Genomic DNA, 26,513 nt, shown 5'->3' with positions numbered 1-26,513 from the left:
AATTCCCTCTTAGAAATGTGATCAGGCTTGCACACCCCTGGCATCAACATCCTGGGTAAGCCCAGGTGAGGAGGGCTGATTTTTTTTTTTCTTTCTTTGTTAAATCATGATGGGATGGGGTGTGGGGTGTTTTCTTCTTAGCAGCTGGGCTGATAAGAAAACGGATGACAAAAAGGCCACAAAATACTTCAGTCTGTTCTTTTTTCTTAGCACCTCACTTGAAGAAGCTGGAAAGCATCAGAGCCCTGGTGCGGACACTTGTGCTGCCTCCTGAGCAGAAACACGGACGTGAGAAGGGTCTCAGCCTTTTAGAGCACGTTTTCCAGTTCACTCGCATGAAGCTCATTGCTAACCTTATTACCACTGTGTATACTATTGGGAATTCTGCAGCAGATGAGAGGGACAAAAGCAAACAACAGGACTTACAGCCAAAATTTAACTACCCTTGAAACCGTTGGAAGCCGATAGAAAGCCATCTGGTGTATTAGACACGAAACGATGTTTGTACATGCAAGACCCTTTGTTAAGAGTGAGTTATCTAACTGCAGCACTGGAGCCATGGGATGGATGGAGTTAACACTCAAGGCATTACAGTACTTTTAATAAATTATCTGTAAAATACCTCCTTTAGTCTAACCACAAGTCAGGGTCTGATGCAGGAATCAATAGCAAAGATCTTGGTGTGTTATAAACAAGGTCAAATTAGATGACCACAGAGCCTTCTTCAGCTTCAAATTCTATTAAAGGATGTGAAAGGGAGAACATAAGCAGCCATTACTGAAAGAAACTGAGCATTTAGCCTACTTTTGCTTCTGCAAATGCAAAATCTTAAAGAAACAAACAAACAAAAAAAAAACACACCACTAACAACAACAAAAACTCACAGTTAGTGCACCGGTACGCCAGAACTGACTCCTGGCCACATGAATATCAGTGACTTCAGGAGACAAACCAGCTGTGGTGGAAAAGCTACAAAGTTCATGTAAGGTCAAAAACAAGTCTAGGGTTAAGATCAGAATCCATCCAGTTTCCTACAACTGTTCTCCAGCAATGGGGTTGGAAAGAGAGTGCAGGCTAAGAAGTTAAGGCAGGGAAAAACCAAGTCCTGTGCCCCTTTTGTTAAATCCAGGGCAAAGTATTATCACAGCAAGTTTTCAGGACACACATACAAGGCCCTTTATTCCAGACATTACATTAGTTTGGCAGATTCCACTCAACAGATTCCACTCCATGCTCTGCAGATCACTTCTGATCAATGTGACAAAGACTGCTTTCTTATTTTTACTGATGTGGTTTAGTACTTGAAAATAAAATATACCATAAGGCTAACGCTGCTTTTGACACAAGTAATTTTTGTAGCTACTAGCCTATGTTATTTGATTGTGACTGGAAAGAAGGATTGCAGTCACGAAGCAGAGTGTTGTTCCTGACACTTTCTCTGATGAGATGTCAATATTTTGAGAACTGAGATGGAGGAAATAAAAGGTAGGTGGCATCCCTTCTGCACCTTGAAACTTTCAGCCTAAGACGATGAAAGTCTGTCACTGCAGATCCAAAGAGAATTTGGTTGGAAGGGGTGTCTGGAGAGGTTTCTAGTTCAACCTTCCCCTCAATGCAAGACTAACACCGCACACGGGGTTCAGTCACATCTCCAAGGCTGGATAGCTCACTCCTCTGTTTCAACCTGTACTACCCAGTGAACAATGCTTTCCAAACACCCATTCAAATGACATTTGGAAGCGTCATTTTGTGGCATTACCCCTTGTCATATCATTTCCCACCACCAACAGACGAAGAGCTTGGCTCTGACGTCTTTAATACAGTTCTTCAAAGTATTTGTAGGCTGTTAGTAGATTGCCCTTCAGTAGTTGCCAGTAGATCACTGGTGTATAAATATACACTGGTGGCACATCCTGACTGCTATGTGAGTCCTGGTTCTCCCTATGTTCACAATGCCTACCAAGTGGTGAGCAGCCAGCACTTCCCTCTGGTACATGAGAACATGCTTCCTTGGTGAGAGAATTAAAGTAATGATGCTCATGTCATTCCTGAAGGCAGGATATGGATGGGTTCAGGACCCAGTGTGCAAGAAGACATTTCATGCTTGATAAACCTCTGAAATCATTGCCCTGCTATGGACACCAGATGCAGACACACCTGCTCCACACCAACGCTGGCCTGGGATCCCAGAGGGACGGATGCTGGGCTGGGGACCACAATGCACTGCCTCCTGCTCAGACCCTGGAAGATGAAGCTTTTCACCCTCCTGGGCTGAGGAAGGTGAGGTCTCTACACCTAATACCTCTGCAACAGAAACCACCACAACTATCTGCAGGGGTTGATCATGTTTTCCCCTTCCCCAGATCACCTTCTTGTGATTTGAAACATCTATGCTTTCTTTTCACATGCCTATCTTACCTCTCCCTGGTTTTTTACCCCGTATTATAATATATTCTTTTAACCTCACCTCTGCATAGCATTTTTCTTACATCAAGCAGCCTTGCTGCATTTATTATGCTTTTGGGGAGTAAAGGAAGAGCTCTGCATGGTGCAGTAGCCTTGAGGATGGCAGTAAAAATAAAATAAAATCAGGATACCATAAAGTTATCAACATCAACAAAGTGAAGAGCTAAAAAACAGCAGCAATTTTCAGCCTCCTCCGATGGCATTCATTATGTATGCACAGCACAGAAATTTTCACAAAACTTTCTTTCAAATGGACCTGTTTAAATGTATAAAATGTGTAGTGGATTAGGTGATTCTTTAACCAGGCTCCCAACGGGACTTACTTAAGTGGAAACAGCTCTTTAGAGGAACATCCTGAAATTTGTTTTGACTTATCTCCCGAGCTGTCTAGAGATTTAAATCGTCACTCTTAGATGTGGTCTCCTGACTGTGCCTGCAGCTTAAAATAGCATAGGAAATGGGTTTCTAAAAGGCTGTTAAATAACAAAAATGCTGGCAAAAAATAATAATGTTAATTTCTCTATTCCTCTCGAAATGGGGGAAAATGTTATTGACCTGTTCGAGCTCAATAGAAATTTTCTCACAAGTTGAAAGAACTGGTTGTTTGAGCAGATTACATTACCCAAATTGTCTCCTGTGGGAGACTTGATCACTTATTGTCTTTTCTGAGAGCTGCTCCTTTTCCAGTACATGCTCATGTCACCCCCTTTGAAACTGCAATAGAATAATTAAGACCATCCAAAAAGTTCTGTTTCCCAGAAAACTGGGCTTCTGGACAACAACAAACGTCTAGTAAGAAAATGCAGGGTTTTGTTTTAAGTACTTCCTTTAAAACACTGAATGCTCCCAACTAAAAATAAACTCATTTTTCATCCAAAAGCCCAAAGATTTCTCTTTTGAAATGCTACTATGCTATTTCACGAAAGGAAACATTCATGAGTCTGCTATGTTTGGACAAATTTCTGTGGTCATACCTCATGCCTTACAATGCATTTTGGTCATGATGCTTCCCTTACCAAGAGACTGTGAAGCGATATGGGAGAAACAGTTCAAACTATCTGGTCCATAAGGAAGGAGGAGAATGAGGCACCCACAATACACTTCCCATAAAGTGCCATGGGAGCCCAAATTGTTATTAGGGGTAGTGAAGGTGATCTAGCTACCACTAATCTAGTTACCATGAATAACCATAATATTTAGCAAGCACCCAGGAGGCAGAGTAAGCACGATGCAGTGTTCAGTCTGGGTCATTTCCCCATCTGTAACATGAAGGTAGCCATGTGGCTCTTTCCTAGCTTTTGCCTGCCTTATTTCCCTCAACACAGGTTCTTCAGGCTGTCTGTCCCATGCAGGGCAGGGAGCACATCCCTGGGTCTGTTTCCCTGAGGTGTTCCCTGTAGCCATGACGAGATATCTGCAGGGGACCGTCACCTTGAAGACCTTCCACACACCTTTACTGGCATCAAATTAGTAGAAGCAGAGCGCAACGCTGTGAGTTTTGACTCCATGAAATACCTGAATGAGGAACAGCCAGTAGCAGATTGGATTCAAAGAAGCAAAGCTCTGAAGTGATCTTTGCACTGCTCTCACAGGTAAGTCAGAGGTAAAGTGCCTCCTGGAGGGCCCCTGGCACGCCCAAAGAGAGGCCCCAGAGCTGCACCTTGCATCTGCACCCCCTTGTCCTTAGCCCCAGATGCCCCATCCCTCTCTGTCCTGCTGGAGGTCTTTACCTACCTGTGGTGCTCTGCAGCCCCAGCTCTCAGCTATGCCCAAAGCTTCCTCAGGGTTCTGGTCTCTGGTATGGACGCACTCCTCACAGCCTCACATTTGGCCTCCTGCACCGAGAGCACTTAGGGGAGCCTACAGCTCTGTTCCCCCATCCTCACGTGCTGCAGCAGGTTCCAGATGTACACTCTTTCCATCTTATTATTATATTATTATTATAAGCATCCATGTGCCCTGCTGCCAAGGGAAGGCCACATGGGACAGTCACTTGCTCACTCCAGGCCCTCAGAAGCTCTGCCCCTGTCACGCCATCTCCCAGTGCCCCCAAACCCCTTACAACAGCCACCTCTCTCACACAGAGACCACATCCACCCAAGGGTGCTCCCAAAGACACTGGTGTCAGAGCTAAAGTTGTCGCAGGGATAGATAACACAACAAAAGGTCTACAAACCATCTCAGTGATTCAGATTCTGTTACCTGCTTTCAAACAGGGCTGAAGCACACAAGATGATCTTCAGCTGGCCTAACTTCAGGTGGTGAAAACTGCCCCTATGCTGACAAGTAGTTTGGTGTAATGGGGCAGACCCGAGCACCTGCACACCTGGTCCTGATACTCAATATGCATCCTGGGGGATTGATTTAGCACAAAGTTTAGTCTGGTGCCCCAGAATAAACATCCTGACCATGCTTGTGCTTCAGAGCTGGAAGGATCAGCCTTTGATTTGGACCATTACATCTCCACCAGGGGATGGAGAGCATCTGGAGCACACCTGGAGACAAAACGGGGATTTGCTTCAGAACTGCTCTCCTCCTCTGCACTAGAATACTCATTTATTTACAGGTAAAAGACTACATATCTAATCCAAAGCAGTTGCCAAGATGCCACTTACAGTCGCTGGAAAAAGAAGACTTTCTCAGGGTGAGATTAAGAAACCTTACTTTTTAAAAGAGTACTTCAATGCTTCAGTAAAGCTGCCTGTATGTTTTTTTTTGTTCTTTTTTTTTTTTTTTGAAGATTTGATTAGAAAATGCCAATTAATCTGCTTCATCAAAAAAAAAAAAAAAGACCAACAACTTTTCCTGGGAAAGCATCTGTTTTGATGTTGTTTTCTTTCTTCTTTTTTCTTTATTTTTATTTTTAAAGAGACAGAAGTTATAAACAAAAAAAAGAATCCAGTTTTCTGGTTTAAAATTACTTTGAAATTTAAGCTAATTGGAGTAAAATAAATCTTTTAAAAATAAGAAACATTCATAACCAAAGTGAAACATGACCTTTCTGGGGATTTTCATCTTCAGAGGGAAAAGCACACTTTGAGCTCTCATCTATACCGTGGGTAATAAGAAAAAACAGGAGCTATATATGTGTTTTAAACTATTCTTAGTAAAATATTAACAAGCCATGGATGCCTTTTAATGGCTCTTTGGCATCCCCAAGTCTCTGGAGTGGGAATCTCAGACTCCAGCTGAACCATCTGCATCTCAGAGCAGCACCAAGAGCCTTGTGCTGACCGGGCTGCACTACCTCGCACATCCATGGAGGACATTTGCCCTCACCTTGTAGCGCAGTGCCTTGGCAGACCCCGACTCCCCAGGTTCCCAGAAACATCCCAGAGCATCTCTGCTCGAGTTCAGACATTCAAAATGAATAAACAGATAAACAAACACAAAACGGCCCCACCTCATGCCGCTCCCTCCCCTTCCCTCAGCCATCCCGCACACCCTCCGAATGCTGCTCTACAGAGATAAGCCCCTGGCATTTTCCCTCCCAGCCTCCAATCAGCCATTATCATAAGAAAGTGCAAAGCATCTATCAGCCGCACAGCCCAGTGATTTATGTTCAAAGTTAGGATTATCTATTCTGCTCAAATCCCTTCAAACAGGAAACCAGATAAAAGAGAATCAGACTCCGCAGATAAAATTGGAATATAGGTTCATGCAACAGAATGACAGGCAGGTTTTTATCTCACGGCAGCTCCAACCACCTCATTTTGTCAGGAATTGTGCATTATCCACAGCCAGGGACTCGCTGCATGACCTTCACGACATTCGTGCACCTTTCCCCAGGCTGCTGTGTGCGCGGGATGTGGTGTGCAAGCCTCCTGGCCAGGGAAGGGGCAACAACCCTGCAATAACGTCTCTGTTAAAGCACAGCCCCAGGGCTTCCAGGGCATGGTGCCAGACAGCAGAGCTCCCACCAGCCCATTTCTGCTCCCTGCTGGGCAGTGATACACGCTTCTGCCCCTTATAATGACCAGTTGATCTCATCATTACACTGCTTCCACCCTCACGTCTGCAGTTGTGCTCTATGCTTTAAGAGGAGAGAATAAAAAAGTCTGTTGAAGCAATGCACAAATAAATACCATCCTGAGCCGGGCAATTTAGCAAAAAGAAAAACAAGTTTCCAGTGTTGGACCTTTTTGACTACTTCTTTTCCAGCATACCAGGATGCAGGGCTCGGTAATTTATTGCCTCCGTCTGACAAATAACTTCTCTATCCTGTAGCCATTACGCTTCATCTCTCTTTATTCTGCTTAATTAGACACTATTATTGCTGGCACAGTAATGAGACTTTTGCAAGCAGGATCACAACGGGCTAAGGTAGAATGCTTTCTTAATACAGTAGAAACCTTTTTGACAAGACAGCCATTCATTATGGCTGCAAAGCAAGGCACAAAGGCACTTTGTTGGGCTTTTAATTGATTGCCACTTCGTCTGCCTCCCTTGGACTACCTAGCTGTATTCACAGGAAAAACGGGTGGTTTAAGAAGTGGTGGAAAGCAAGGGAGGACCAGATGACCACTCAGTGTAAATGAAGGGATAGGAAGCAAACTCAGCCAACACAAAGCATCCTTTAGGGTGACTGCTTGGGTACAGGGGTGTCCTGCAGTCCACACCGTGAGTTACTGCCACCAGCTGAGATAGGAGCAGGCAGAAGAGATGTGTTAATGCTGGGACACTTCACCAGACCAGGTGGTTTCCAAGTCACATCAAGTTGCATTTATCTTCCCTTTTTCCTCTGGCTCAGGCACTGAAGAACCATGATTCTGTCCGAACCACTTACACGACCTGCATATCCATGTATTTTTCTCTTGGGATATTCTCAAAAGTACCAATTAACCACCTCCTACTTTTTTTTTCCCCCTTCTAGAACACAGACCCAAGTGACCCTCTCTGACAAGTGAGGGACACTCAGACTGCAGGGATGTGAAGGTACCACAGCCAAAACAGGCTTCAACAGCTGAAGTAACATCTTTTGGTGGAAGACTGGAGGCCTGCGAGGAGAGGGGATCAAGGAAAGGCACAGAGGGTGTGAAAAGATCTCTGACCTGCCTGCACAGCACCTAGCATGCCACAGCCCAGCTCCATGCTTGGGTCTCCTTGTTGTGACCACAGCAGGAATCAAACAGGTCTTCAAAAGTCTTCAAAATCTAGGGAGTGTGATCCTGCTTGCAAAATGTAGGGGAACAACAAAACTACTGCCCTCTTATCCTCAGTAAGCAATAGAACTCCACACTTACTTATATTATTTTTAATCCTTTAAATTTTAATAACATTGTTATTTAGCATTTGAGGTATTCAAGACAAGATTATGTTGAACAAGGTGATGACACAGCCAGCTTTGACAGAACTATGCCAGAAGGACACACTCAGGGCAAAGCAGTAATTTATGATTTACGTTGCACTACTTTACACTGGGGAAGAAGCAAATCTGGAGCCGCAGCAGAGCTGGCTGCGGCTGGGACTGTTTCTCATTTGCTGCAGGACAAAGAGCCCAGCAGGACGAAAGAAAGAAAGAAAGGGCCACAAAGACCTTTCCTTACCTTTCCTCATTTACTCAGAGGCTTCATCTAAAGATTCACAAAGGGCAGGAGATTAATTGTGCCAGCTGCCATCTCTCTTCTGTATAACCACAGACTTAGGACCTTTCGGTTCTTTCTCTGCAGTGCCTGCCACAGCTTTGGGAGATTTACAGTCTGTCAGCCCCTAGCATCCTCAGTTTTGTTCTCCCTGAACCTCTCTCTCTGGCATCACCTTCATGTCGGGTCCAATTCCTACCTTAGATAGGTGTTTGGCCATATTACCTGAGAACTACCTGCTTTCTACCCCAAAACTACCACAGTTGTGTCCTGACGCTGCTGTCTATGACAGCCCTCTGCTCCAGCGAGGGCATGGGGCTAAGTCTGAGAAGTGCCCCCAGCCCTGGTGGGAGCTGTCCTGCGCCCCCTGGCAGCAGCCACTGCACCACATCCCTGGGTGCCTGGAAGGCCAAGGCTGTCCCCACAGGTCTCTCCTATACTGAGAGATTCAGAAGAAACCACTGCCACTAGGCCAGCAGCGCAGGTACAGCAGATGTTGGTCATCCCAGGTGTCACCAGTTGTTGATTCAAGGGGTCGAGGCAGAGAAAAGCTGACTTTCTCCTGGTGCAAATCACTCTAGATCCTGGTTGCTGGTACAGAGAGAAAAGCAGCAGAGAAAAGAATTTTCTAGCCTAACTAGGTGGCTTTAATCTGCCATTAACCTGAGCTTCAGCAACTTGTCTGGACCCAGTCTCTGGTAAATAGCCATTGCTCAGAAGCAGCCCGGAGAGGAACAGAACAAGCAGGACCTCTGGTGCTTAGGTACCCTGTGAAGTCCGTGACCATCCTTCTCCATCGAGCTGTGGTCCCATTCCTGGAGACATCCCCTGCAGCACAGCGCCAGCACGGGCACATCCCTGACAGCTGCAGCCACCGCAGCAGAGAAATGCCCTCAAGAGCATTAGACAAAATTATTGCATTTCCAGCTTGCTGCTCCTGCTCCAGCATCCTGCACCACAGCTGTGCAAGAACACATCCCAGAGCTGCAGCAGAGCAGCCAGGAGGCCTGGCAGGAGCTGACTGCCAGCACATCTTCAGCAGCACCAAAGATCATGCACACCTGCATGGCCAAATGCAAGTATCCTTACTGTGTCTGTGCCCCCTTGGGACTTTGGTTTGAAGCTAACAGGTCTGCTACCACGCCATGGTGCACGTGAAGGTGATCCTGCCTGACTTAGATGCCCTTGGCATGGCTGACATGCAAGCTTACAAACGAGGAAGAGTTTACAAGCCTTCACAAGATAAATGAGGATTGCATGAAGAGTCTCAAAAGTGTAAGAGACAGGAAAAAAAAATCAGGTGAAAAAAACTCATGACTCACATTGCTCACTAATTCACGGTGCTGGCAGTATCGAATGAGCCACAGGAACAGAGACCAGAGCTGTAAACTGGGATTACTGCAGAAAATCTGAATTTCCAGTTTGTGCTATTTTTACATCTCTGTCTAATCCATCTCCATCTCACCATATCAGAACTATCTCAGCAGCCCCTAATAGCTTCCCACTCCCCCAGCCATTACAGCTATCATGTATCATTTCACTTCTTTAGCATTCATTAACACCTTTTCAGGCCTCCCTTCAAGCAATGCATCCACAGAAAATCAGTGACATTACCCTGCTGCGAACAGGAGCAGCCCTGGCGTTTCTGGGAGAAATACCCAGGCCAGGCTGGCCCAGCTCCAATGCAAACACCTTCTTAATGCACCTAATCAATGCCTTGATTACAGCAATTTAGTTTTCTTTTTAATGGGCTGCACAGAAAACAGAGCCAAAAGGAAGGGTCCTGGGGCACTGTCCCAAGACAGGACCAAATCAATGTAAAATACTCAAAAAAAAAAAAAAAAAAAAAAGAAAAAGTTGATTTGATCTCCTAAAAACCTTCAGTGTGGACTCTTCTGTTCCCCCATCCAATCCCCACGTTTTCCCCCACCCCAACAGATAGCCAACATCTAACTTAATTTCTCTACTGTGGTTTAAACTCCTTGGGACAAATTACATCTCCTCCATGGGTGCATGTTGGTTCTCTGTGAAACCACCCCAAGGGATCACCAGCCCCACCGCCAGTCCCAGCAGCTTGGGTGTTTCCAAACCTGGGTTTCCCTTCACAGCCAGGGCTTTGCATGCCCACCTATCCGTGGAGTGGAGCCCAGAGCCCCACAGAGATGGGGTGGGCATGCAGAAACAGGTACCAGGGCTTGCTGACAGCCACTTTCCAAATTACTGGTAGATCCAAGGCTTCTTTGTGCTGTTGTGAAGCCATAAAATGGCCTTTAAGGAGGATCACGTTGCACTTCCCTGAAGCTATTTTGTACCATAGGAGAGATTGCAAGCTGATTCAGGGATCAAGCCCAAAGGAGTTCAATTAGGACGTTACCCCCAGCATCTTGCACTCCTCTTGGAACTCCACCCTGGGCAAACCAACAAAAACTCTCCTATTTCTCTCATATTTCTGAGCACTGTTTTCCTGCCTCTCCCAGCCAGGCTCACCAGTTGTTCACAACAGGTCCAGCCCATTCTCAAAGGGCTGTCTTTCTATCCTGTCCCAGGCACACAGCAATGCTCAGCCCTGCAGCTGAGAAGGCTCCGTGGTCCTCTGGGAAACAGTGCCACAGCTCTCCTCAGGGACCTTCAGGTGTGGACGGACAGCTGGACCTGGTCAGAACCAACCCAGAAACCAACCTTGCAGAGAGCTGCCCCCAGTTGGTGTGAACATTGTGTGTGTGCCCTACCAGTGAGAAGATTTTAGCTGCTGAGTTTTGGGTCCTCACAGTTTGCCCTGTGTTAGAGACAATGCATACAGGGAGGCAGAAGACCAAACCCTCTGGGCACTTGTTCCTTTGCATGAAATAGCACTTTCAAGCTACGTCAAAAGCCTGAATGAATTGTTTTTGCAAGGCTCTCTAGTGCCCTGGGATGCAAAGTTCCAGTGGGGCAAAGCAGCGCTGCTAACAGAAATGCAAACATCAAAGTCGTCTTCTGGAATGGGCTGAAGTGCTGATTTGAAAATATTTCCAAAAGATGTTTTGCAGCTGGAGAAACCCAGTATTCTAGCAATAAGTGGGAGAGCATTCCCATGTAAATTAATATTTTCAAATGCACAAGCAAAAGACGTAAGAGTTTTTCAGAGACGCAAGATTGGAAAAATCCCCCCCATCTTAAATCTACGAAGGGCATTTTTGGTAATGGAAAGAAAGGAAACAAAAGCCATTTCCCTTCTGGAACATCAAACAGAATTTTACTGTTGCTCTACTCCCCATATTCCGTCCTCAACAATCCAAAACTTTTCCTACAGTGCTTTTCTGTACCTCAGCTGTTTATCTGTTTTTTTTTTCTTCCAGTTAAAAAAAAAAAAATATATATATATATATATAAATCCCTGAATCTTTATGTTTGCCCTCATAGGGACAGAACTTATCCTTGGCAGCTAGGAGTCCAGAAGGCTTTTTTGGGTTCTTTGGTCAGAGTTCCTGAAGCATTTTGACCACATTATAGCTCATCCACATCTTCCCCTTTTTATTGTACAGTTCCCAGTATATTTAGAAGCAGTTAATCATACATCTGAAATGAGAGATAAGCATTTTACATTTATTGCCACTCTCAGGTGCTGTATCGTTTTTTATCCCTTTGGCTATTATCTGATGCATTTGATCTTTCTGTTTAATGCCTGCTTCCCCCATTAACTTCTTAACTTCCGTAGGCTACTGTGCCTAACGTAATAGGGAAGAGCTTTGATAAAAGCATACATCAGTCAAATTCCCTTACTTCAAGCTTTAACTTGAAAGGGACACTGCTAAGGTGTTTGCCATAATGTTTAAAGTCCATTCCCCGCCCCATCAATCTGCGTTTGCAATAACCCTTTGAAAAGCTAGCAACTCAAATCACTTCCCTTAGTGAAAACTTTTCCACCAACTTGCACGCCGCTCTGCAAGGAGAAAGCAGCCAGACCGTGGTTAGAGCAGGAAACAGCAACGCAAGCGTTCTGGTTTCTATTTCCAGCCCTGCCCCACAATGTGCTGAACGGGTCCTTTCAGGTCTATATGACTCAATTTCCCCATCCATAACTGATCACTATCATATATCCCTGCAGAATTGTCGGGAGGTTGGATTAATTAATAGTTGTAGGATATTCTGAGAAAAAAAAATATCCGTCTTCTTGTGGCTAATGCAATATGACTACACAGTTTCTTCCAAATGTGTTGGTATTTATTTAATTAGAAGGAATAAGAGCGGGGGAAACCACTGGGGGATATTCGCTGTTATTAAGAAATCCCATATGCTGAAGCAGGAGCCACCAGGCGAGAGCCCACACGCTGTACATTTCTGGTTCAGTTTGCCCAGGGGCTGCTCACCGGCTGGGCAGCCCCTTCCTCAGCAGCACCAGGACCCCCTGCCCAGAGACCCAGAGCTTCTCCAGCGGCCAGAATTGGACAGACAGAGCAGAGGAATTAGTGGGAACAGCACAGGGGGTAGGAATGCCATGGCTCAGAAGGCACAGCTCTGCTGTGGCCCTGCTCCCTCCCCTGGCTGAGGACATTTTGGCCCTCTACCTTTTTCTGCAGTCCCTTGCAAGAAATGAACACGACGTGCATGAAGGGTCTCAGCCCCTTCCCCGAGGAATGGGTCACCCAGAGTTGAAGTGCCCAACGTCCCCCTGCCCACCGTATGTCCCTCCTTCCTGCGCCACCCACCTTGCCTGGGCTGCTTGGGGAGACCTTGGTTCTCTGCCCGAAGTAAATCAGAGTTTCTCCAGCTCGGCTCAGAGCAGAAACCACCAGGCTCCCTGATACAGGAATATCAGGGACACAACTGATCTGAGGCCACTGCATCCTCTCCAGCTGGACACTGTGCCAGCGGCCCGGCCCCACCAGGTGCTGTTACAAGTGACCCTAATGCCCACTTTGCCATCCCCCTACCCCTCTCACCTCCACCTCCCCTGCCCAGACAGCCCACTAGCTGAATGTCCATCACGTCCCTGAAAAGTTCTATCAATTTTGCTTTGAGAGGGAAAATGATGGCATGGGCATCTTCAGCTAAGCAAGAAGACTCCTGTACAGTAGGCAGAATTTGAGTTTAATGCATCCCAGGGGAATTACTTTCCCATTATTCCATTACTCCCAATATACTCAGATGCTTGCTTTCAGTTTTCTTTTGCCTTTTTTTTTTTTTTTTAAAGACATTCCTCTAATATATTTTTTTGCTGTTTGAAGTTTATGGAAGCCTCTTAATGTTGTAAAAGCATTGAGGAGTGGGCTGGGAACTGCTCTACACACGTTGCCAGACAACACAAGGAAATATGAGGTATTTAACCAGTCTGGCCATACTATTCCACCTTGAAGAAATGCTGCTTTCCCGGTAAAACCATGGCCTGGGCTCCTACTGCTGCTAGGTGACATGGAGAAGAGGTTGTGTGAAGTTACTGATGTGTATTAAAGGGAGAAAAGTTTCATATCCATGCTGGTTAGGATTCATTGAGAAGCTACAAAATAGTGTGATGGAGATAAATCTGTCTATCATGCAAGTCACCCACGGAATTTATTAAGACTTAACGCCCCTGGGTTACACTCAAACTATCTATTTCACAAAGCAAAGAGGGTTGTTATTTTCTTTCTGACCTCCTGTAAGCTGGACTAAGTAATAAATTCTTGTGTCATATAAGCTTGCCATATCTAATCTGGGGACAGCTTCCCCCTTCCCCTGGTGATTCTGCCTCGAATCTGAGCCCACTGAAATTCATTTGGCGACAGGGGGCAGACGACACGAGCAACTTGCCTTGACAGCTAATTATTTTCCAGCATACCGACCTTTCAGGGGATAATATCACTTGGAAACTCACTTCTTTTCACCTTTTAAATTTGGGTACTTTTGCAGAGCAAAGAGACCAGCAGAGCTAGTGCTCCCCAGCAAGGGCACATATCCTCCTTTTTTAAAAAAAAAAATATATATATATATAAATAAATAAATAAGAATTTGCTACATTAACATTGACTGATAAGTCCATGACCTTGACAGTTCTGCTCCTTTCTCTTCCCCCAGCAACACCGATGCCCAAATCCCCCTCTGAGGGGTGGCACAAGAAGCTCTGACCATAATCACACGTGGCTGCTCAAGCACCCCCAGGTCGCAGCAGGGATGGCCAAGGCACACCCAGAGTCCAGGAGAGACTTTGTCCATGCTGGATGAAGCACAGGCAAGGTCTAGAATGGACTTTGGTTCCAGGGCAGTTTGCACCAAGCTGCATTGTGTGAACAAGGCAAACAACAGGGGAGGCACATGGAAAAGCAGTGGTTGCTCAAGGGGTGAGCATAGAAGCAAAGGCTCTGACCAGAACTTTAGTTGGAAAAAACCCTGTGGAGCAGCATCTTGGAGGGAAGAACCTGTCCACATTCAAATGTGTCATCAACTAAAAAAAGATGAGGCTAAGGATTTTCCATTAAAATGCGCCCTTTTCAATTTTCCAGTGTCATAACCCTTTGGGAAGGTGAGAAGAGTGATTTATTGACCCGTTTTAAGCGACAGCATTGCACAGGGAAGCTCTAACTCAGCTGCGGCCAACAGTTGAGTTCTGCCAGCCCTGTGCAGGTGAACATCTCAAAGGGACCCAAGCAGAGCACTTAGAGGACCACATGAAAGAGAGAATAGTGTGAAGGCACAAGAGATGCTGCCTGGGAACTGGATCAAAAAAAACATGTAATGATTTGTAGAGCCTTAGTAAGCAGAGGGCTTTCTGAAGATGCTGACTTCAGGATGTGGGAGAGAGAGGGGGGGATTAGGACTGGCACCGTGCCATCTCCCTGTAATTGCTATTTATAAAATTCTGCACCTGCAGGACGAGGTGATTGATTAACATGCTTCATAAATCTCAGGCAGTTGAGCAGCTACGACGTGGTTACAATTTTCTTCATAAAGTTCTGGCCATGAAAAAATAAAACAGGTTTCCAAGGGAACCCAGGAGCTTCCACAAACATAGCTATTAGGTTGGATTCTTTTTTTAAATGCAAACTTTCAGATGGAAACAAAATGATAAATGCTCATTTTAAGAAGTATCATTTGGGCTTTGTCCTCCAGTTTTGGAAGGACTCTCGCATTCCATTCCTTTCTGTCTTCTTTTCCTCTAAAGTTTTTCTTCTCTTTCAAAGTTTGGAAAGCCACAGAGCTTTTCCCCCTATATTTTTTCCTTCTTAAAATCTCTCATTTTTATAGCAAGAAATAAAAGCAAACCAAGAACAAAATAAATAAATAAATCCTAAACAAAACTTCAAATAAAAGTGTACCCTGTGTTGCTTGAAACCTATAATTAAACTCACCATATTCTTAAGTATCTCATTCAAAGTAAATGGCATTTTCCAAACAGACCTACTTCTTGCGCTTGCTGCATTGTGTGACTCTGGATCCAATGCAGAATTGAGGAGATATGCACAACTGTCTGCCTTGGTAATGCAGAAATACTCAAGGTATATGGCTGTGAAATCATTGACCGAGGGGATTCATCCACAGTCAGGTGATGGGAGCTGTGCTGCAGAGATGACTACTAAAAACAGGGCTCTGGGTGATATGTATAGTCTGCAATATAAACGCTTCCTTTTCAGCATACAAATCCCATCTCTGCCAGAAAGAATTCCATGATAAAGCAGGAATATTAAACAATAGGTACATCCCCAAGTTTGCTAAGAGTTCAGGGCAACAGATACTATTGCAAAAAACAGCCCAAATGGAAGTGAAGCCCAAGCTGGATCCACACCATCTCCGTGCTCCTTTGTGCAGCAGCACTTCAGGCTTTACTCAAGTACTTCCAGAGGATTTACATATACACATATAAAACCAGTTCTACAGAAATCACAGTCCCCTTCCTCCCTGCATCTTCCTGCCCGTCCCCTAACACATGCCATGAGCTGCCTTCAGCAATGCCTCTCCTGCCTCCATCTCACGGCCCGTTTCATTGCATATCTCTCACCACGGAGATGCTGCCATCATCATGGCATTGCAGAAATATATCAGAAAGGACCAGTTGCCATATGCCACCTAATATTTCAGAGCAGAGCAGATGAATGAATGCAACTTGGCAGAGAGCTTCCTGGTTTGATGAAATTGGCCCCATCTGTCTGTCCCTTATGGAAAGAACAGAGCTGCCAATGAAAAATTTGCTGCGTGCACTCTGATTTTCCCTCTTTCCATTTCTATGGGTGCAATTGTGCAAAACTATTTTTATGTTGCAGTGCCGAGGCTTCATGCCCACATCTGTGCTTTTACACTTCTTTCCCGGTGCTGACATTCTCCCATAGCTCAGTGAAAAAGGAAGCTTTCAGAGTGGAGGACGATTTCAAGCATTGCAATCCAAAAGGAAGTCATCAGAGGCCAGTTCACCCAGAAAGGTTGCACTGAGGAAGCAATGCCTGGTTTTTAGCTACTTCGTGGCCCTGAGGAAGAAAATTTACTTCCAGGTCTCAGCTAGAAGGTAGCTTAAATCTGCCACCCAGAGCACAGCCACTGCTGCAGCACAAAGCAACGAGGTGGCTGAAGAACAGGAGCTCTGCCTGGGCACAAGATCAGCACTTCCACGGTAACACCAGCGCCTGGGCATTGCATGAGCACATATGCACAGAGAAGGGAAAGGCTCTGAGATAATCCACACCCCACCCCCTTCTTTTGGGGAACACTGATTTTATTCCCCACTTCAAAGTACCTCTTGCTTTCCCTTTTTGCACAAAAATTGGCTGAGTGTTCTCAGCTGAGATGGAAGCTTTATTCAGGAGTCATTTCTCTTATTGCTGTGGCAAACTTCACAAGCTTTGAGGACCATGCATTTCAGGCGAGCCGAGCTCCTCTTCCCAGCGGCTGAGGCTGCAGCCTTTCCCTGACCTCTTGCTCTGAAGGTTAACATGAGGTTAACAGTGGAAAAGCAAATCAAAGCCCAAATGACACCAGTTACCTGTTCCGGTTTGTGTTGCTTTATGACTCTGACTCCGGGGAACACATGCCTGACCGCCTGCCATCTCCCCCAGGGGGCTGTGAACTAATAACGTCTCTATTTCCTGCCTGGGAGCGCATTTCAGCTCGTGCCTTTAAAAACAACCAAATAAATTTCTGTCTCTATCAAGCTTTCATTGCGAACAGGGAAAATGAGAAGTCGAGATGATGATAACCTAATCACTGGACTCTTTTAATAAGCAGAATTTCCTCTTAAATAACTGGTTTGAATCTCTGCCAAGCAACCAAGCTCCCAACATTTCTAATACCCAGCCGGCGTATCATGAAAGCAAGTATGATGAATTGTTTTGCATTTGGTTCTTGCATTAAACGAAAGCACCAGTTGGGCGTTAAACAGAAGGGTCACGTTCCCATTTGCAGTCGTGGAAATCTGGTGCCGCTCCCCCAAAGGCTATGGAGCCGCTGAGATTCACTGGGTGACGAAGTGCCACGAAGCTAAAGCTCAGGGCAAGCCACTGAAAGAGGGGAAGGAGTGGTGAAGGCACTGCTGCGTGGATCCTCTTTCTGAAGGGGTTAAGGGCTTGCCCAGGGTTACACAGGGAGTTTTATCATGGACCTCCGGAATGCCAACGCAGTGCCTTTGGCAGCCAGACGTTAGATCAGGTTTCCTGTCTAAATACAGACTGAAGTGCCCTGCTTTGTGTGCAGCTGATGATCTGATACATAATCCCAAAAGAGAAATAATAAGAACCATAGGAAGCAGATTTCCCTGCACTGCTCGGTGCAGCCAGCCTCTTGATCCATTTGCTTTCATCTTAACCAGAGGAATTTTTCATCTCCCATTTTATGATCTTTTTTTCACGACAATAGGTTGGGGCTGGGCAGCAAGGCTGCATGTTATCGTTATAATGAGAACAATCGGAGTCGAGCAGTTATTAATCACCCAGTCATATGATCCATTAAAACAAATTCTTATTAACCACAAGACATATGTTTTTCTCCTGAACTCCAGAGATAATGCCTGAAAGCAGATGGAAGAACTGCACTCACAAATTAAATTTGATGGGGCTTTTAAAAATAAATTAAGTCTGGCAGGCCTCTCTTGTGTTAATTAAGCTGCTACATAACTTTGGGAATGTACCTGTTGCTTATTACAGGTGTTGCTGAGGGGTCTATTTTCTACTCATTTTTTTTCACTGCTTCAAAGACCATGAGCTAAATCCTGAACTGCTGTAAAGCAACACGACCTGGGGAGCAGGGAAAGCTCTGGTGAGCCACTGCAGCTCGTCTGGACTATTTGACTTCTGGCCAAATATCTCAGCGTTTTCTTACAACTAATGCCCATGGATTCAATTCAGACATATTTGCTGGCTCCAAGCCGCACCTTATTTCTCCACGGAGTAATTTAGGGTGACTGTTGTGCAGTGGTACACTCCTGCCCCTGCTCAGAAGCATCTCCCTGTGCGTGCCCCTGCCTGCAGCAATGCAGCTCTAAGGAGTATCAGCCTGCCAGCACAATTAAGCAGTTCTCAGCTGAGATCAACATGAGCGCAGGATGGGACTGATGCTGGAAATACCTTAGGGTGTTGCATACACCAGCACTTGGGACTAAAGGCACCGGCCCTAACCAACACACACCACTGGAAAGCATCAGGACATTGAAAGTGACACAAGGGTGATGAAAACACCCACACAGATTGCTCTGTGGGCAAGTCCAGATATCCACAGAAGGTTGTGTCCATGGAAGTTGCCTCCCCAAAGCCCTGGAAGCTCTATGAGCCCTTTAGGAAAGGGCTCGATTTTAGCGTGCCAGTTCAGCTCCTGAGGTTAGGAAGGACAGTAAAATAGTCACCAATACAACCCAGCAAATTTGCAGTTCCTAAATGTTAGGCATTAGTGCCTAAAAGAGTGTCTAGTGACATTTTAAGCTCCCTGAAGTATCCCTCCTGGTGGCCAGAAGAGAGATGCATATCTTTTCTAAAAAGGAATGGGTTTGCCAGAGCAATCCTCTCCCAGCTCCCTACATTCACCTTGCACAGGATGTTGTGTCTAAAATGGCACCAGGCACCTGAATCAGTTCTTGGGTGTGCAATCTCATTAATCATTGAGACTCCTCTGGTCCATGGAAACAGTCAGGCACTTTCAGAAGCTTATTCATTCCTACAACACAAATTGCTTTGCTTTGACCACAGAAGCCTCAACAACTGGCTTACACTAAACGCCTGATTTTTGGTAGCTAAATTTAGAAGAAATGAATCGCTTTGACTGTATATCATTCCCTAGATGAACACAGCAAGGGCCCAAATCTAACCCAAATGGCTTCTATAAAGATTCAAATCAATATTCTTAGATTGATTTTTTTTTTTTTTTAAATAGCATTTTCCCCAGGATATGCCCAGCGCAACTCAGGATGGAAAGTATGTTTTCACATAGAACAGCAAGGCAAAATAGCTTAAGAGTGTAAATTTAGGAGGCAGACTCATTGACACACTACAGGGGAAATTTAAAGTCAAGACAAGGAGAAGAAAATGCCTCAGGAGCAGCAAGTGGTATATCAAAGGATTTCTGTGCTACTTTCATATCCTCTTTTTATCCACAACCTTCACTAATCACCACCATTTCCATTACCTAAGAAGCCTTTTTTGCCTTTAGAAAGTAGAACATGAATGGCTCAAGTATTTGGGAGAGCTATTTATATACCACACTAAAGTCAGGGCAGGTTTAAATACAAGCAATCTGCCCCTCCTTTATCCCTAGCAGAGCACACATACACAGAGTTAACCCAGAATAATGGCATGTTTAATCAGGGGAGTTATTTGAACACATTTGTTCAATATGGCTGGCAGTATTTAAGGTGTGTACACACCATCTCTCAAGGGTGCTAAAACATAGCTGGAATGAATGGTTATTGCAATGAATATCTGTTTTCCCTTGCTCTCAGAAGTCACAGCGGTATTCCCCCTGCCAGCCCAGTCACGCATTAAAAGGTGTGGCTTAAAATTAAAATGTGACTTAAAATTAGAAGGACAGCCTCTCCCCTCTGCTTCTCCTTTTATAAGCATCATCTTTAATATCTAGATATATTAGTATTACTTCAATGTAATGTCAGCTGTGGATAATCAGCATTCTCACCTATGTTAAGCACCATCCACACCACCTCAAAGACATGTTAAATATTTTGGTGTTTTAAGATTCCCTTTATAGGAACATCTTTGCTAAGTAAGAAGCAGGGCCTGAAGCCTTTACCAGCATCCATAGCTGTTCCTCAATGTTAAATACAATGTTAAATACCTAAATACAAATTCATTTTTCAGCTAAGACACTTCCAGTTTTCAAAACCTGAGATCTTGAAGGGATCCACATGGAGGATCCACACCTGGAAGCCACCCCATTTGCACACAGCAGGACCTGGTGCCCTCTGGGTGACTCCCAGGGCTCATTCCCACAGACGCCTCCATCTGCAGCAGGGACAGCAGCTGCGTCCCACGAGCATAAAAGCCTCCCCTCTGGCTTGCCCCTTTGGCTAACTTCACATTACCTGTCTGCTAACAGGGCACCCTCCTGTAAGAGCATTTCTGAGTGCTGGGGGAGAAGATGAAAAGAGGACTTGGGTTCCCAGCTGGTCCCACAGCTGAGCAGGGGACTCAGGTCCCCAGCAGTCAGCACCGACCTGATCTTCTTCCAAGGACGTTTGTGGTGACAAAAAGAGATAACAGATTTATTAGAAGTTTCTCAGCTTTGTAGCCAGCCTTCTAACTTACATTTTAAGCCTTCAATGTGTGAGCAACTCCAGAATGCCTGGAAGCACATGGCCTTCTCTAACAGCACCCCACAAAGCATGGCACCAAACCACCGTGCAGGCAACCAGCAGCTGGCCTGAGCACAAGGCAGTTCACAGACACAGCCAAAAACCACAGCACTGGTTTCTGCCAGGTGACAGGGTGACAACCAGCGAGCTTCTCATCCTAAAATAATGCCCTAGGAGCTGGGAACCACCACAGCTGTAAGAGCATATTGCCCCAAAGGGATATTGGCATTCTGAGCACCAGACTTCATTTATTGCTGAAGTACCATTTAACATCACAAAAGAAGTGCACTAATGACTCTCCAAGTACCTTATGTCTGTTAAAAATCAGCCTTCCTGCCCTGCTGTACAGCAGCTCTTTTTTTTTTTTTTACCCCATTCTGAATTACAAGGCTTTTCCAGTCCAGAGTCTGATTCAAGTGCCAAAATAAAACCTTCTCAAAGGGCAAATAACTTACCATGAGATAGTAAAGATCAAGAAGAGCCTATTTTCCTATTTATTATACTTATTTAAAACATGAAGACAACTTAACACTTGGCAGACATTCCTCCCACTTAAACATTACAGTGTCAAGGTAAAGCATCTGTTGGCTTGCTTACCGCTGGATAACGAGGAACATTTCTGATATACTAATGAGCCTGAATCTCCTCTAGAGTCTGTAGGAAATGGATGGTACAGTTTAAAGACAATCAGCCGCATGATAGACCCCACGGGACCTCAGAAGCTGCTCTGTCCTGTGCAGCTAGGTGAACTTCTGTTGCTGTTTGCAGCACTCGGCAGTTTCAACACTTCATCAAGAAGTTCTGCTGATTTTTCACTGTGGCTCGAATAGCAAAAGCATGGCTGTTTTCCACGTCTCACGGCAAACTCCAGATCTCCAGAACTGCTCTGGCTTGCAGCACGTGCTGGTAAATGGAAACCAAAGCAGCAGCCAGGGTGTTTTATTCCAGGACAGAAGAATTTTGCAGTGGATACAGATGTTATTTCCCAAAGATAGTTAGCTGGCTCATAAATTTACTGCATCTCTACATCCTTTTTTAAAGCCAAAATTTGTGGGAGAAAAAAAAAAAAGCACATTTTTTGCTCCATTGTTAAAAAACCAATGGTTCTAGGCCTCCATTATTATCAGTGCATGAACAAGGAATGGGAATTTCTGCAGCCACACCTGAACAGAGCCAGAGACCATCAGCTGCTATAAAAATTGCCCTTCTCTTATATCATCACCTCCTGGCCACTGCAAGCACTGCTCAACAGCTGCTTCACCAACCACTGTATCAGCAGAAACCTCTGTCTGTCGTGTTGGTACTGGTCTGCACAACACAGAGGTCTGTCTGCAGGAGATGACAGCACAGAGTTTCCCCTGTATTTTGAGGTGTCAGTGTTTTAGCCAGACCTGCTAAAAAAAAAAAAAAAGCAAAACACACAGCTCCTTCTGAAGGGAAATAAAAAAAACTAGAGGACCAAATGAGAGCTGGTCTGGGCGAACAGCCAGGGCAGGAACAGGTCCTAAAGCACTTGGACCTCAACAGGGAGAGTAGCTCAGTAAACTTGGTACTGAAGGCAGGTTTGGGCAGAAGTCAACAAGGGTCCACTCCTCCCCTGTGCAGCCCCCAAACTAGCACCAGCCCTAAGCCATGAGTTGCTCAAAGCAGGAGGTGCTGCCCCTCAGCCCAGCAGGGGTTTTGACCCACTGCACAACACCAGGGCCCAAAAATCCCATCAGGAGGAGGTGTGGAGTTCGGTACCATCAGGACAGAGGGACACATTAAGACTGTGGCTTAAAAAGCAGTAACTTTGAAAAGATGACAGACTACTGATGGGTTTTGGATAAACCACACAGGGGATTCCTTATGCTCCATGCACTGCAGCAATCCCTACACCCCTACCCCCACAGTCCTCCATGGGAGTCAAGAAAATATGAAATGTATACTATCTTTATGAGGTGACCTTGTCACATACACAGCTTCGAACAAGCAATGTAATGGCATCTATTAGACGCAGTCCAGATCCTCTGTAAACTTATCATGCATTTGATTTACTGCCCACAAGTAAAGGTTTACAACAAAACGCAGAGCCAAGGCAAACGTGCCCAGGCACAGGTCCTGCTGCCAAGCTAAAACCGAGGCCAGGCTCTGCAAAGATAAGATTAATAACAGGCAGAGCACCAAGTAAGCCCAGTGCAAACTATAATGCAAATCAGCATTTCACACTCAAACAAAGCAGACCTTGGAGGTTTGGCTTAAATTTCCATGGCCAGAACCTTTCCATCGCGAGTGCTCTGGATGATCCCAGGAGCTCCAAGGCTCCGCTACCAGATATCTCTGCTCCTGCCTGGCGGCTCCATGGGGTGGCATTTCTCCATGGCAGTTCGCACAGCTGGTTTGCAATGTACGTGGCCAGTCTGTCACTGGAAGTGCCCAGGCCATCTCAATGTCTCAGCTGCTTCTTACTTTCCTTCAAACCATTTATCCCCTCTCCCCCCTCAGGCTTGCCTGCCCCCAGAAGAGCCTTCTGGCAGCACGCTCCCATACTGCCCATTTCTGACATGTCTGGAACAAAAGAAGCCACCAAGCTCCGACAGAGCAGACAACTCCCTTTTTGTAAGCTAAAGCTTTCCTAGCAAGGATCACACACTGACTGCTCCTAGGGCTCCAAACGGCTGAAGGGAAATGCTAAAAGACACCCTAAGATTCTCCTTCTCCTCACCCACTTGCCAGGGGTGTGCATCCCGGATGCTGAAACATCCGCTCTGCCATCAGCTCAAATGCAACCTTTTACACCAAGGACCAGCTTTTCAGAAAGTAACCCCAGAAAAGAAATCCTGCTAGCTGCCCCCAGCTCAGAGAAGATTTGCCTGCTGAAATCCTGCCTTCCTTCTGGGAGCTCCTTTGCTCACGCAGGAGCAGGAAGGCACTTGCATGTTTTAAGGAGAGGAAGGGGCTCTGTGTTCCTGGAGTGCATCAACTCCAAGCCCTTCACAACTCCTGCAGCAGCATTCCTCCTCCCTACCATGCAAAAAAATGGTACCAGGCTGCAAGCCAGGCTGATAAAATGGGATTAGGAGAAATTTAGAGGAATATTTTCCTTCTGATTTCACAGCAGAGGCAGGATCAGCCACTGTTTCAGGATCGGAGTGCAGCCCAGCCCACTCCTGCCTGTTAGAGGCAAAGCAGCCTGCAGAAGTGCACCCCAACACCACTGCACATGGGACCACTGTAACTAAAAGGAGAAAAGCAAAAATTAGCGACTAATCTTTAAGTCTGCTTTTCAAGCATCTCTCGTTTGTACCAATTAGCCACATTGCTGCACTTGGGAGCATTAGAAACCTTTTTATTATTCATCTTTTCATCTTTCTGTCTATCATTCCCTTAAAGTTTTCAACTGATGTGATCTTTACTGCCCCATTCTTCGTTCAGATTACAATAATTTGTCATTTGTGTGCAGACAGTTTCTTAACTGCTCCTGTGTTAGAAATAACCTTCGCAACAATATTGGTTCTTTCATCTCCAGGGTCCCGCAAAGCATACAACTATTGAGTGGGAAGGCATTAAGAATGCAAGGAGACCCCATAAGGCAAGGCATTAAACGCGAGCTCTCTTGCTATGAAAATGGAGGGATTGCACAGTACAATTGCTCAAATCTAGCCTGCATTAGGAATAAAACCTTGCTTGAAAAAGGTTCATGGCACCAATGTTGCTTTATCATCTGTAGCCTTAATTTTGGTGGCTGGAAAAGTACTATTTTTTATTATTATGTTTTTATGGGCAGTTTGGGCATATTGACTCATCCTTTTACCTTTTTTTTTCCCCCCCATAGCACAGTCATTCACAGAGTAATATGCTTCAAGGCCAGACAGAAGTACAATTAGGGTGAGGTAGCTTTAGTTGCTGTGTAACAGAGGGCAATGAGAGACTGTACCTGAAGTCCTATCAAATCTCCTGGCACTATGTAGTGAACCCCAAGAGTCCCCAAAAAATAATTGGGAGAAATCTGCACCTGGAATTTTAATTTCTAGCTTCTCAGGACTTCAAGAAGTCCGAAGGGATCACATCACAGCATGTAATTCCAACACTTGAAAGGGTAAAACAAGCGACCTGCAGAACTATAGCACAATTAGCCCTGATACTGGCACAGTGGAATAGCACATTAAAGACTACCAGGGATTTACAGGCCAACACACAAAGACTGCAAGTCACCACAAATCCTGCTTTTGGTGGAGTTGTCAAATCAAGCTTTTTTTTTTTTTTTTTTTTTTTTTAACAAGACTATAGGCTGGCTAGATAAGCCAGCTCTGCTAAGAAAGCGCACTTGGATTTCTCCAAGGCGTTCAGTTCAGCATCATGTGATGGCTTTATGAAAAATATGAATCATATGCAGTAAGTACACACACACTGCATTACAGGCCACCAGGCACATTTTAAATGTAGTTGTCACAGGAAGATATCTGGGGTCAGTGCACCTTATAATTAGCAGACTCCTCTGGGGACATGCTCTCGGGATGAAGTTGTTATCCCCCCTCACACACATTGGAGTTGCAGACGTGGAAAACAGGAGTTATTCACAGAGGAAATCCTTCCTTTCTCACTAGCCCAGCACTGAATGCATTTGTCACAGCTTCTTTTTCCATTGTGGGCACTAGTCCTCCAAGGAGGGCAGAGGCTGTTCCCCAGCCCCTTTACAAGCAAGGCCCAGTATTGGTGCATGCATGGCTCCAGACACATGCAGCTACTCCCAGATCTCCCCAGCCACAACCCAAATACCCACCCATCAGGGATCCCACTCCCTTGTGCCCAGGAGAAGTCAGGGGTTCAGTTAGACTGGTTCTCACAGGAGGCTTGAAATGGCCATGACTGAAACTCTGCAAGAATAAATTACACAAACATCTCTCAGGATGACACAGAGCTGATCCTGCATGCATTAGGGGCTGGACAAGATGACCCCTTGAAAGCTCTTTAAGCTCCACTTCCTACAGTACTTTTGACATGCCAATCTTGGGTCCTTTTTTTTTTTTTAATAAATAAATAAAAATCAAAGCTCATATCTTTATACATGTACAGCAAACAGAAGTGCAAGCAGTTACACATATAAATGCTGCCCTGCAGATCCTGGATGTCCTCCCCTAGGGTTGCAGCAGGACTGGCAGATATCGTGCACTGTCACACGTGCCAACACCTGCCCTTACCTACAGCTGACTGAAGGCACTACGCTGTGACTGGGGCCACTTGTAGCCAACACCACTTTGTTCAGTATCTCCTCAACGCACCCCAAGTTTAACTCCTTAATCTGTCAGATTTCCTGCATTACCTCAGCCCATTTCTCATCCACAACACAGCCCCACACCTGAAGAGGAGACACCAACATCCCGTAAGACCAGCTGATAGGCGCATTGCAGCACAACAAAGAGTTAAGATTTCCCTTATTTTGTCCTTCAGTGCATGTCGTGCTCTGCTGCCATCACGGACCCCTGGAGTTCTCCTTTAAATCACATACAGCAAGAAAACACCCAGAGCAACAGGTTCATCTCAGGACCCAAGTACCATCGTCATTTACCCCCCTGGTTAAGTGTGGTGTACACAGGCAGGCTCAGATGGAGTTTTTCCCTATCGATGGGACATGCCCTGACCCCAGGCTCCTTCTCAAGGGAAATAACAAACCACCTCAGAGGTACAGCCCCACTTGCCCCACTACTAAAAGCAGCAGATACCAAGTGCAATGGAAGTGGAGGACAGCAGAA

The 26,513-nt window shown here is 45.4% G+C and overlaps 1 long non-coding RNA gene across 1 annotated transcript in view; it reads right to left on the bottom strand.

Moving 5' to 3' along the window:
- Positions 1-21,289: 21,289 nt before the first annotated feature.
- Positions 21,290-26,513, bottom strand: part of LOC121056959 — a 29,046-nt gene continuing 23,822 nt past the window's right edge. The window contains exon 3 of the long non-coding RNA XR_005813577.1: positions 21,290-22,175. This is a non-coding gene — a long non-coding RNA (uncharacterized LOC121056959). The remainder of the gene's footprint in view (positions 22,176-26,513) is intronic.

This window comes from Cygnus olor, chromosome 18 (assembly GCF_009769625.2).
Source record: "Cygnus olor isolate bCygOlo1 chromosome 18, bCygOlo1.pri.v2, whole genome shotgun sequence".
Classification (NCBI taxonomy): Eukaryota; Metazoa; Chordata; class Aves; order Anseriformes; family Anatidae; genus Cygnus; species Cygnus olor.
The sequence above is the reverse complement of the archived record's forward strand: the minus strand, read 5'-3'. Positions and strand labels throughout refer to the sequence as shown.